The sequence below is a fragment of the Canis lupus genome, chromosome 16 (assembly GCF_003254725.2).
Source record: "Canis lupus dingo isolate Sandy chromosome 16, ASM325472v2, whole genome shotgun sequence".
Classification (NCBI taxonomy): domain Eukaryota; kingdom Metazoa; phylum Chordata; class Mammalia; order Carnivora; family Canidae; genus Canis; species Canis lupus.
Window position 1 is genome coordinate 48169069 of NC_064258.1, and position 12489 is coordinate 48181557.

Genomic DNA, 12489 nt, shown 5'->3' on the forward strand with positions numbered 1-12489 from the left:
GGGGGAGGATAGGGTGACTGGGTGACAGGCACTAAGGAGGGTACATGATGGGATGAGCACTGGGTGTTATACTATATTTTGACAAATTGAATTTAAATAAAAGTTTTCTTAAAAAGCCCAGTTTCGTCACAAACTGAAGGTCTTCACATGGGTGTCAGAAATTTACTTCCATATTATAGCCCCAAGTTTTAAGCACATTCTGTTATACAGTACTTCAATGTGCTTTTGAACTTGTATTTCTTATTTAATCTATCCATTCCACAAATATTTATTGACTTTCCACTATGTGTCAGGTCCTGGGTTTGAAGTGTGAATAAAGTAGACAAGATCTTTGCCCTCATGGGTCCCACAGAATAATGCGGGAGCCAGATGTTGAGCAAATAATCATCCAATGAAATAAATCTTACCATTTACCATGTGGGCTATAAAGGAAAGGTCCAGGATACTTGAAGATAAAAAGGGGGCCGGGACCCCTTTTTTTGTGAGGAGCTGGATAAAGTGTGTCTGTAGAAATGATGTTTAAACAGAGCAGGTCAGTGGGGCTTCATTTGGTAAAGGGGGGTCCTCAAAAGTAGAGCTTCCAGATGAACCCCAAACTGTGGAAGGAGAAAACTGGTCAAATCTCTGGGATTTGGAGTATGCTCCCGTTTCCTGGATTGCAGAGGTGGCATGCCACATGAGATGCAACTGGAAAAGAAGGCCTTATTATATAGAGCTTTGAAGCCATGTGGGAGATTTCTAAATCTAATCTTAAGATCAATGAGAATGAGGAGGAATTTTAAAGCACAATCTGCTTTATGATTTTTAAAAACTACTGTGATGACTCTGGTGATTGGACCACAGGGGCCAAGAGGTTGCACTTGGGTTGCACTGCGTGTTGGCCTGCGGGCTGCATATAGAGAGCTGAGCCCAGATGGAGAATATATCTGGGAAGTAGAATCAACAGGACTTGGTGGTGGACTCAATATGCGGGGTGACGGATCAGATGTGTCAAAGGTCTCTGCCAGGATTTTGGCTTGCCTTTGACACGAAGGTCTCCTGGAGGAAGGGACCAGATTGGGGAGTTAGATCCAGGATGTTTTTTGAGACATTTAATTTTCTGATACTCAGGAAACTTCAAAGGCCATTGGCATATGGAGACTTGATGTTCAGAAGTGTTTGGACCAGAGATATAAAATTGAGAGTCACTGACACAAAGATAATATTTTATTTTTATTTATTTTAAAGATTGTATTTATTTATTCATGAGAGACACAGAGAGAGAGAGAGGCAAAGACAAAGGCAGAGGGAGAAGCAGGCTCCCTATGGGGAGCCTGATGCAGGACTCCATCCCGGGATCCCAGGATCACAACCTGAGGCAAAGGCAGTCACTCAACCACTGAGCCACCCAGGCGTCGCATAAAGATAATGTTTTAAATGCATGAGCATAAAGGAGGTCACCTAGAGAGAATGCATACTGAAAACAGAAGAAGAGTCCTGGAACATGCTCAGGCACCTTGATCATTCAGAAGTCTACTAGAGGAAGGAACAAAACACATTGCAAAGTAGTGGCAAGAGAAGTCTGAGGGAAGAAAGTGCATCTCAGAAAGTGAGAAGAAAAAAGTCAAGAGGGAGAGGAGGCACTAGGTAGATGAAATGACAAGGACGAGAGCTGTATAATACTCATGTTTGCATACCGAAGGCACAATACTTTGGGTATTATGGATATTCAATAATTTATCTGTTGATAAGTGATCGGTTGAGCCCATCCAAATGTTTACCAGTTTGTGCCCTGAGGCACTTATATTTGATTAGGGAAAAGTAAAAACAAATAATATGTTGCAAGGCCCCCTTTGTCACTGCAAAGACAGGTATAAACAATGCTACTGGAATCCAAAGGAGGCCAGGAGTACTTCTGGCCGACCTCATGGAGGAGGAGCTCTCTGAGCAGGATTGTGAAAGTGCTTTAATATTCATGAAGCGCAGTGAGCTCATTCACAGTGGCTCATAAAGACATTCCAGTTGTAGCATTCGATTATTATCATGTCAAAAGAGCCATCAGTAATCAATAGTCCATTCCACATGTACTTCTACTCCTGACAGCCCCTCTGAAGAGCTGTTTACCAAAGACTGTAACATTTTTATTTTAAAACAACAAGCAGCACAGTTAATCCAAAAATCAATAGCAACTCAAATAGCCAGCCCGAAGCCTGTCTTTACCTCTGAAAACACAGCTGATAGAAACAAAGGCGATACTGAGCCCACTTAGAACCACCAAATGAAAACAATTAGCGTATCTCACTGACATAAAATAGCATGCTACTTAAAAATCATTTGGACTGTGATGACACACCAATTTTTTTTCAAAAATTATCATTTAAAGTCTAAAATTAACTTTTGACCTTTCACATTCTTGTCTAAGTGATGGGAGTGAGATTTTGTTGTACATTGAGTGACAATGATGGAGGAAGCTAACCTGTGTCTGCTTTCATTCCACATTATTTATTTATTTTACCTAAAGTTGGCTGTAAGCTACTGTTGCCATCTTGGGGAGTCTTTGTACAGGACTGCCTGAATGATCAATGCCGCATTTTATGTTGTTAACTATGAAAAAGTCTGATTTCTATTACACTGACAAGTGAAAACAGGTATTATTTCCAATCAAACATCACTTCCTATTGTTTTTGGTTTCAAGAATATGGTCTGAACTAGTTCAACAATCTTTCTTCTCTGAGAACCATGTGACATCGTCAGCTAGCAGAGGATCACCATTTCTACTCTTCCATTCTCTATCGCACCCTCAAATATAGGGCATAGAACGTAAAAAACAACATCCTTAGGTCACAGGTAAAGGATTAAGCCAATGCTGACTTGCAAATTTAGCACAATGTAGACTCTACCAGGAAGCAGTAAAGAGAGCTAAAATTCAGGAGGACTTCTATGTATTTCAGGCATTGTGCTAAATATAAATGCCTATTTTCGATCATCACGACTATGCTATAGTTTTAATTCTTATTTTTTAGGTGAGGAATCTCAAACCAAAAAAGATTAAGTAATACGATGAAGGTTACATTGCTACTAAGCAGTGGGGAACAATCTAGAACACAGGAGGTGTTTAAAACTATAATTATAAAAGCTTTAGTTATTAATGGTATGATAATACATGTAAGATCAAAGACAAATTAGAATTTTGGAAAATGACCCACATAAAATTTATGGCCCTTATTTTTCCTGAGAAACTTCATTATTCTTATGTTCCACCCAATCAGAACATATGAATAAGCTCCACAAGCCCTAGAGTCTATGCTTTTTTACTCTTACATACTCAACTTTCTGCCATAGCCAACGGTCTACTTTTATAGACTTACTTTTAAGGAATCAAATCTCATAACCCAGAGTATCAAATTGGAGGCAAGAGACCCATGGCTTTTGCACATTTCCTGCTTTCTACGCTGACTACATTAAAGCAGCTGACATTTTAAATTGATTTTAAAGTTATTTCTGAAAACCAGGGAGATACTGTGATTAAACATGATGACTATGATTGAAAATCATGGAGCTTCTTACCATTTCTTACAATCCTAGCGTAATACGTTTTTTCTTTTCTTTTTTTTTAAAGAAGGAGAAAGAAATGACAATAAAAGAAAAGTAAATTCCAGAAATCTGCGGACTTTGAAAGGATCACAAGACAGGCAGGTTTCAGAAGTTTGCCCCAAAAATGAACTTTGCAACATTAAAGCTATAATGAGAAAAATGGCATTTTACTAATGACTACCTTCCCTTTTCACCACTTTCTCTACTGTCTTGCCGAGAGCTCCTTTGGCAAGCCAAGAAAGGGCAACTGTCAACCTACTCCTTCTAGGAATCTTTCTCTTCACCATCATTTGCACCTCACTGAAAAGTCTTCACCACTTTGCCTCATCTCAAAAGTCACCTTTAGAGAAAATGAGAAATCAGCTCCATATAGATAAAGGATCAATAATAAAAAAATTTTTTGCCTTTACTAAAGAACAGAGGAAAACAGAACTCCACCTGCTGTTGGAACCATTTGTGATGACTAATAAGCGGATTCTGCATCAGAAACAAAATGACTGAATATAATGTATATATATTTTTAAAAACTCTAACTTTAGCAACAATAAGGAAAGCCCCTGGAAAAAATTACAAGAAATATTTATGAACTATACTACCTGGAGATACACATTGTAAATAAAAATATAGAGAGTCAATGCTAGATCCCTGCAAGTAATTAAAATAAGCAGTAAGTTGTAACAGTAAGTTGTAAGCAGTAAGTAAGTAACAGTAAGTTGCTGTATAACCCAGGAATTTCACTCATAGGCATTTCCCCGAGAAAAATGAAAACATATGTCCACATAAACACTTGTAGTAGCCAAAAAGTGGAAACAATCCAAATAAACACCAACTGATGAGTGAATAGATGAAATGTGGGATGTCTGTAACAAAAGAACATCACTTGGCAGGAAAAAAGAATTAAGTCCTGACACCTGCTACGACATGGATGAACCTTGAAAATATTGTTCTAGCCAAATACAAAGGCCACATATTGTTGGATTTCAACTACATGAAATGTTCAGAACAGGCAAATCGAGACAGAAAATAAATTAGTTGTTGCTTGGGGCCTGTGGGGACAGAGACCCACTTAACTTCTTTACCACCTCTGCCAAGTTTCTGCCAGTTGTTCCTTTTCAAGAAATTCCATATACAGCTGACCATTGAACAACCAAGGGTTAGGGAAACCGATCCCCTGTGCAGCTGAAAATATGTGTTTAACTTTTGACTCCCCCAAAACTTAATAGCCTATTGCTGACCAGAAGCCTTACAACTAACAATAACAGTCAATTAACATATGTTTTGTAGAGGTATTACACAACAGTATTTTTACAGTAAGGTAAGCTAGAGAAAAGAAAATGTTACTTAGAAAATCATAAGGGAGAGAAAATACATTTAGAGTGCTGTACTATATTTATAAAAAAAAAAAAAGTCAATGTATAAGTGGACCTGGGTAGTTCAAGCCCATGTTGCTCAAGGGTCAACTGTAAATGGAGGCATATAATCAGTAGGCTTTCCAGGCTAGGGCTTCTTTCACTTATCATATTGCTTTTGAAATTCATCCACATTTTATTACTAGCTTGTTTTATGGATAAACCATAAACTGCATTTTACAAATCAACCACAATTTGTTTCCCCATTCATTCACAGATAGACATTTAGGTTACTTCCAGGCTTGGGCTAGTTAGAATAAAGATCCTGTGAGTAACTACACTCAAGTCTTTGGGTGAGTATATATATGTTTTCAAGTGTATATTTTTTTATAAGAAACCACTAAGCTATTTTTCAAAGTGGTTGTACTACCTTGCATTCCTACAGTAATGAGTAAGGGTTCCCATCTTCCAATGACCTCCCTCAGGTGCTGTTTTAGCTACATCCATTTTTTTTTGTATTTCCATTTTCATTTAGTTCAAAATATTAAAGAACAGTCTTTGCTTTCTTTTTTGACCAATGAATTATTGAGAAATATGCTAATAATTTCAAAGTATTTGGAAGTTTTTCCAGGTAGGTCTGTTTTTGAGGTCCAGTTTTATTCCACTATAATCATGCTTATTGAATTCAATCCCTTTCAATGTACTGAGACTTCTCTTCATTGCTTCAAGTAAGTTCTCCTTGGTGAATTGTGCCTACATTTGAAAATAATATTGTTTTCCTGGTTTTAGATGGTGTGTTCTGCAAATGTTGATTAGGTCAGGTTGATGGTATTGTTCAAAACTGCAACAAGTTGGGGCAGCCCTGGTGGCCCAGTGGTTTAGCGCCACCTTCAGCCCGGGGTGTGATCATGGGTCGAGTCCCACATCGGGCTCCCTGCATGGAGCCTGCTTCTCACTCTGCCTGTGTCTCTGCCTCTCTCTCTCTCTGTGTCTCTCATGAATAAATAAATAAAATCTTTAAAAAAAAAACTGCAACAAGTATGCTGATCTTTCTTCTGTCCATATAGTCCATAAATTACTAAGAGAGGAATATTGATATATCTATCCAACTATAATTGTGACTTAGTCATTCTACTTTCATTCTATTGGTTTTTATTTCAGGTATTTGAAGGGTTATGTGCATATATCTTTATGTCCTTTGGTGAACTGACTTATTTATTACTATAAAACCCCTGGTAAAAATATTCTTATTCTAAAGTTTAACTTTGATATTAATATGACAACTCCAACTTTCTATGCATTTGTATTTTTATGATAGATATTTTTCATTCCTCTAATTTTTAACTTGTCTGGGTCTTCACATTTAAAATAGCTCTGTTGCAGCCATCATAAAGTTGGGTCTATTTTAACCATTCTGGTAATTTCTGCCTTTTAACTGGAGTATGTACACCATTTACATTTAGTGTAATTTTTGGGATGGTTAGGTTTAAATTTACTATCTTTATATTTGTTTTCTAATTGTCACATATATTCTTTTATCCTTTCTACCTCTATTCCTGCCTCCTTTTGGATTAACTATATTTTTGATGGTTCCATTTTATCTCCATTTTTTTGTAATATCTCTAATATCTCTATATTTTCTCTGGTTTCTTAGAGCAGAGATCAGCAAATGACAACTTGTGAGTCAAATATATTTTGTGACCTAACTTTTTATGGCTCATGAGTTAAGAATGGTTTTGATGTTTTTAGTAATTTTCTCCAAAAACTGAACAGAAAAATCTATGGCAGAGACTGTTTTCCAGTGGCTGTACCAACTTCCATCCCTACTAGCAATGCACAAGAGTTCCAATTTCCCCATATCCTCACCAATATTTGTTATTTTCCCCTTTAAAAACAAAAAATTCCTAATGGGTGTGAGGTTGGTATCTCATTGTGGCTTTGATTTGCATTCCCCTAATAACTAGTGATGTTTGTCATCTCTTCATATGCTTATGGAACATTTGCATATCTTCTTTGGAGAAATGTCTGCTAAAACCCCTTGCCCATTTTCAAAGTGAGCTGTTTTTGCCTTCAGTTCTGAAAGATATTTTCATTAGATATAGCAATCTAAGTTGACATTTTTTTGGTTAGTAATCTTAATAAATCTTAATATATCACCCCACTGCCTTATAGGGTTGCATAGATTCTAATGAGAATCTGCTGTAGTTACTATCTTTGTTCCATCATGTAACTGTCTAATTTCTGTGGCTGCTTTTAAGATTTTTTTATCACTGATTTTCTGCAATTTAATCATCATATACCTTCATATGATCTCTGTTTTTATTCTGCTTTGGAGTACTTTCCTATACCTATGGATTTATAGTTTTAATTTTTTCAATTTTTTTTTGTGATTTCCACCTCCTTGCTTTTTTGTGGGAACTCTAACATATATATTCGATCATTTAATACTGTGCTAGAGGACACTGGTGTGCTTTAAATTTTTCTCAGGCTTTTTTCATCTCTGTAAGTCATTTTGGATAGTTTCTATTCCTTTATCTTCAAATTCACTGATCCTTTTACTCAGCATATAGGTTGTTCTCAATAAGTGTATTTTTCATTTCTGATATTGTATATTTAATCTATGAAACTTCCATTTTGATCTTTTATATCTTTATTTTCTCTCCTCATCGTGTTTTCTTCTACTGTTGAGCATGTGTATAATACCTTTTAATATGTTTACCTGCTAATTAAATAAGTGTCACTTCTTGTTTTTGTTATAAGTCATATTTTCTTGCTTCTTAAAATGCTCAGCAATTTCAACAGCTTTATTGATGTATAACTGGCATATAATGAAGTGAGTATGCTTAAACTATAGTTTGACAAAAACTGACATATGTATATACACACAAAACCACCAACATAATCAAGATAAAGAATATATCCATCATTCCCCTGAAAGCTTCCTCATGCCCCTTGGGGATCCCCCTTTCTGCCTCTCCTCCCTACTCTCATTCCTGAACATGAATGGAAATTTTTTATTAGATGTTGGCCATTGTGAATTTTACATCATTGGTGTTGAATTTTCATGTATTCTTTAGAGTGCTATACTTTCTTCCAGCACACAGTTAAATTGTTTTAAATAAATGTGATCCATTCAAGGTTTGCTTGTAATTTTTGCTATGGCAGCTCCAGAGCAGCCTTCAGCCTTAGACAAATGTGGCTCTACTACCAAGGTCTCTCTCTTCTGCCCCATAACATATGAGGTCTCTCCATTCTGGTTTATAGACAAAAACTATACCTAGTCCTTTGAGCTCTGAGAATTGTTTGTCCTACTGCTTTGTTTCCACACTTTTGTTGTATTTTATACCATGTTTACTCAAAGATTTGAGGAGACTGCATCAGAAATCTTCAGAGCCTTCTCTTGCTCCTTCTCTCTCTGTAGCTCCCTCCTCTCCAGGATTCCTACAAATTCCAAACACTTTCACTTCACTGAACTTCATTCTTCTGACTCTTCAGCTCAGGCACACAAGTAGACTATGTTTGAGTCCTCTCTGCACTGGAGATGGTATGATCTCAGGCATTGTTTTATAGATTGTGTCCAGTTCTTTGTCTGCTGTTGGAAGACAATTCCTATAGCAGCTAATTCTTCCCAGGCTGAAACAAGCCATTTCAAGCTTTTGAAAGATATTTGTATGATTCCAATCGCCTGCATTTTAGGCAAAATATCTCCTTGTTGGACCTATTTCATCAATCTTCCTTTATCTCTCCAAAAGGACAAATCTAAATCTGGGATCTAACTGCTAATCTCAAATCATACAATTCTATTTTTTCTGTACCTTGAAGGAGATCCCTCAGATTCTAGTTCTCTGATAAAGTAGAAGCTGACAGTACTATGTCTACCATCCTCAACTCTAGAAATTAACATACATATGAAAATACTAAAGACTACAAAATACATATAGTATAGATATTTTTCACTACTTCATTGTTATGGCTATCACAAGACTAATTCTTTCAAAATTTAATGCAAACATATTAGGTCAATGTATTTGTTGTGTATGTATCAAGGAAAAGTATCAGAATATAAGTATTGATTTGAATGTATTCATCATAATATCTTTATCACATATAGTTCCACAAAGCTTAAATTCCAAGGCCTTTCAAAAATGAAAGAATGTGTTTTGTAGGTTTTACAGAATTATTTAAAATTGACTATTTATGAATTATTTTCTTATCTGTTTTAGACTATGTCCTTTCCCATTAAAGAAGTTAATTGCATTTAGTTTTATATGCCATCAGCATTGTGGATTTAAGAATGTTTATGAATGAAGATGGAGAAGATCAAAAATCATAGCCAGAGAAACTGATATGGTTGTTTATCTAGGTGAGGGGAAACTAAACATCTTCTCCCCAACAACACAGTGTCAATGAAGGTTTTCTTTTCAAGTAAATATTATTTAGCTTGTAGGATGGTACCCTTCAAAGCTAGAAAAGGAGACCAAAATCATTAAAGAGAAAGAGAGAAAGAAAATATTATGAAATTAATAAATTTGATTAAATGTTAAGTCACTTTACTCAAGGTTTGAAAATGGTTTTTGAAAAAAAATGCCCTTCTGTGCTGTGAATTTTAATTGTTTCAAGTTACTAGCACATTATAACGGAGACAATCCCAGTTCTCGTATTAAATAGAGTACTCTCTCCTTTTCTTTCAGTCTTGTTCTTTTTTTCTTTTAGCAAGTATGAGTGAGTCAAGTCACACCATTCTTCATTTCACTCAAGATTAAGTAAGACCAGTATACTATTTCCTAACCCAATACTAACTACAATACAAACCCATTTCTGAACATCCTAAAGGAATTACAGCCTTACCTAATAAACAGTTTGGTGCTGTGGGTTAGTAGTGCCCTCTCTGTTTCAGCACACTGAAATCAGGTAAGTCACAGATGGAAGAACTCAGGATATAAGCTAAGTTTTAAATGTAGTGTGAAGACACCTCTCATGTCAAGTCAAGAGACAAGCCTTATTGGCAGCAATTTATATTCTAAGAAGGCATATTTCTTTTCATTCAAAGCACACTGCTAGGATTTTTGGTTAGTTACATTATTGGTTAAAGTGTCATAATTTGATGTACACATGAGTTAACTCCATTCACAGTGACAAACTAAACTTTAATCCAACTGCCATTCTTTTAAATCTAGGCACAAGATTGCAAATAGGTAAGATTATAGTTGACTTTTCCAAGTCCATCACCATTGCTAGAAATAATTAAAGGGAATTCATATTAACAATGTGTGAGTAAATATATTTGAGAACAATGATAGTACATTGTTATTAACAGCAGTGCTCACCAACTAGTCATGTGTTTGGAGTAGAATACAAATAATTTAACCAAAGGGGCCTTACTATTATTATTATTATTATTATTATTATTATTATTTTTACAAAATTAAAAGTTGTATCACAGCATATGCTATAGTGCTCAATAAATTTCTCAAAGGCATTCGTATTTCTAAGGATTTTCTTTTACACTTACAACATTTATTTCACTTTAATCTAATATTCACCAACTATTTTCTTCACCAAATATCATCTATATGTAATTTGGAGTATAAATGTCTAAAATTTTTATGCTTAAAATTTATTATTATTAGTTTTAATTCCAGTGTATTTAACATACAGTATTATATTACTTTCAGGTGTAGATATAGTGATTCAACAATCCTATATATTACTCAGGGTTCAAGATAAGTGGACTCTTAATTCCCCTTCACCTATTTCACCCCTCTCTCAACTGACCTCCTCTGGTAACCATCAGTTTGTTCTCTCTAGTTAAGAATCCGTTTTATTGTTTGTCTTTTTTTCTTTGTTCATTTCTTTCTTAAATTCTACCTATGAATGAAATACTATGCTATTTGTCTTTGTCTGAGGGCTCATTTTGCTTAGCATAATGCTCTCTAGATGTAACCATGTTTTTCAAATGGCAAGATTTTGTTCACTTTTATGGCTAAATAATATTCTTTATCCATTCATCTTCTTTATCCATTTATCTATTGATGGATAATTGGGCTGTTTCCATATATTAGCTATTGTAAATAGTGTTGCAGTAAAATAGGGGTACATATATCTCTTCAAATTACTGTTTTCATATTCTTTGGATAAATACCCAGTAGTGTAATTTCTGGATTGTAGGGTAGAGATTTATCTATTCTGTATTTATAGCTGCGAGGCATCTTATTGTAAAAAGCTGGCACTCATATACATAAACTAACAAGATCCTAAAATCCATCACACATTTACTTCATTTTTTAGCTTGACCTCCTAGTAAATCTTTAGCTTCATTGATTTTGGCTGCTATATAAGGAGATCCTCCCTTGTCTGGGTGACTTAAAAGCATAATTCATTGATGAGCATCTCTTATTTTTCCTTTATTGGCAGTAGGGCTTATGCCTAGTATTAATGCTGCCTCTCATTTCATCATTTTGGATTCAAGCCCATCATCTCTGTAACAGCCGCCATTGAAGGCATATTTTGGTAGACATTGAAAAACTTGTTTTACTTGAGACTCCGTATGTTTCATGGCTTGCAAAACATAATGACCTGCAAGCCCTGCAGCAGCAAAGGTCAGTCCAGTTGCTACGACTGTACTGGCCATGGCTCTGGCTTATTTCCCTGACCTCTGCCAAGAGTACAGTTCATCTCAGCCCAAAGATGCAGCTACCAAATCCACAACTCTACCAGACAGTGATGCAGCCACCACCAGCAGGCACAGAACCTATTTTTAATTTTTTGAGGAACCTCTATCCTGTCTTCCATAGTGACTATACCAGTTTGCATTCCCACCAATGATGCCAGAAGGTTCCTTTTTTCTCCACATCCTCACCAGCACTTGTTTCTTGTGTTGACTTCAGCCATTCTGACAGGTGTAAGGTGCTATCTTATTGTACTTTTGATTTGTATTTCCCTGATGATGAGTGATGTTGAGCATCTTTTCATATCTGTTGTCCATCTGTATGTCTTTGAAGAAATGTTTGTTCATGTCTTCTGCACCTTTTTTGTAGGATTGTTTGGTTTTTTAGTGCTGAGTTGTATAAGTTCTCCTTTTTTTTTTAAAGATTTATTTGAGAGAGAGAGAGTGCAAGCATGTGAGTGAGGCAAGACGTAGAGGGAGAAGGAGAGTAAAAGAAGCAGACTCCCTGTTGAGTGTGGAGCTCGACGTGGGGCCTGATCTCATGACCCCAAGATCACAATCTGAGTTAAAATCAAGAGCAAGACACTCAACCAACTGAGCTACCCAGACATCCTGAGTTGCCTAAGTTCTTTATATATTTTGGATACTAACCCTTTATCAGATATGTCATTTGCAGATATTCCATTTTCTTCCATTCAGTAGGTTGTCTTTTAGTTTCATTGGCTGTTTCCTTTGCTGTGCAGAAGCATTTAATTTTGATGAAGTCCCAATAGTTTACTTTTTTGCTTTTATTTCTCTAGCCCAGGAGACATATCTAGAAAAAAATTACTACAGCTGATGTCAGAGGTTACTGTCTATGTTCTCTTCTAAGATTTTTATGGTTTCAAGTCTCACATTCAC

At 35.8% G+C, this 12489-nt stretch overlaps 1 protein-coding gene and 1 pseudogene across 5 annotated transcripts in view; both read right to left on the minus strand.

Annotated features, from left to right (window-relative positions):
* WWC2 (WW and C2 domain containing 2) overlaps window positions 1–12489 on the minus strand; it is a 211753-nt gene that overhangs the window by 73095 nt on the left and 126169 nt on the right. The window lies entirely within an intron of this gene.
* On the minus strand, window positions 11178–11589 carry LOC112675251 (mitochondrial import inner membrane translocase subunit TIM14-like; annotated as a pseudogene).